Genomic DNA, 1,297 nt, shown 5'->3' on the forward strand with positions numbered 1-1,297 from the left:
GGATTCATCCGTATGTAATCTGTAAAATCTATTTAACACCCATACTGCAGTTCGTCTGAAATCGTTACAATGCTTTCCCTTTCACCATTCCGTTTTCGCACAGTTCGGGAATTTATATGTTGTATTGGGCCATTCTCTTGGTTCTGCATTTTATCTTGCTGTACACCATCATAATGCTTTACCGTACTGGATGCAGATTACCTGCGTGGACATTGGCTTTGGCCCCATCCAAGCGAACGGGTAATGATTGGTGAGTGGATATTTCACGCTTGTTTAGCAGTTATCAGATCGAACAGTTCCCAGCGGCTAGAGGCTACCACCGAACACACCTTTGTCGCTATCCACACAGATAACGGGCACATGGCAGACCGGGATGTAGTGAGGAAGTGACCGTAGTGGTTCTCTAGAAAACGTCGGGCAGCGGCCTACGCTCTAAATGTTGGTTTGGTGCGTTAGGTTACAATGTCAACCCGACGGGCAGTGCCTGTTAGTGTGGATGGGCCCTTAATTTCGGCCGGTGACGTATTGCTACCCAAAATATCGTAATCGTTTACCCAATGGACAGTGTTCGAATGTGTGGATGCATCTTAAACAGTTGACACGTTTCACAAGTCAAATGTCCCAAGAAATTGTTCTCGTAATAAAATTGAAAAAGGATTGGATTTTCTTGTCCTATAATTTTTAAAAATGCATGCACGACCACAGGCTTAGCGAAACGAGAGACTACCATTATGCAAATACCATAGTTCGGTATAGTTCTCACAATATGCAGGAAATTTACTTATATCCCTGGTTAGATTTCAAATACAGGTCTTCGCATTAAGCAGTAATCACATTCAGAACTAATGGACAAGTCACTAACATCATACGGATATCCCAATTGAAAATGCTGTCATAACAAAATGAGGACTACTGATTACGTTGCTTGCTAGACAATTTGCTTGAGTTTTAATCTCCATTCAAATTCTATATTTAGCACTGAAGCCTTTGAGCCCACTAATTTTTTTTGTTTTGTTTATGAAATGTCTGTTTCGCAGGACAGGGCCACATGTTTATCATTTGAAACTGCACATTGTATGAACTCGTAAAATGTAGTATTTATTGTTAATGATGCTCGAATATTGTGAACAATGAAATTGTTTTAACCAAGTGTAGTGGGTTGTCCAATCTTATGAAAAGTTGTCCCATACATGCTCCTGGAAATGCAGCATGGTCTGCTAATTGCTTTCTACGGCATTTATAGGTTGTAATGTAATGCCAAGTTACAATAAAATACAGATCTACCCGTCTCATTACC

This window comes from Penaeus monodon, chromosome 31 (assembly GCF_015228065.2).
Source record: "Penaeus monodon isolate SGIC_2016 chromosome 31, NSTDA_Pmon_1, whole genome shotgun sequence".
Classification (NCBI taxonomy): domain Eukaryota; kingdom Metazoa; phylum Arthropoda; class Malacostraca; order Decapoda; family Penaeidae; genus Penaeus; species Penaeus monodon.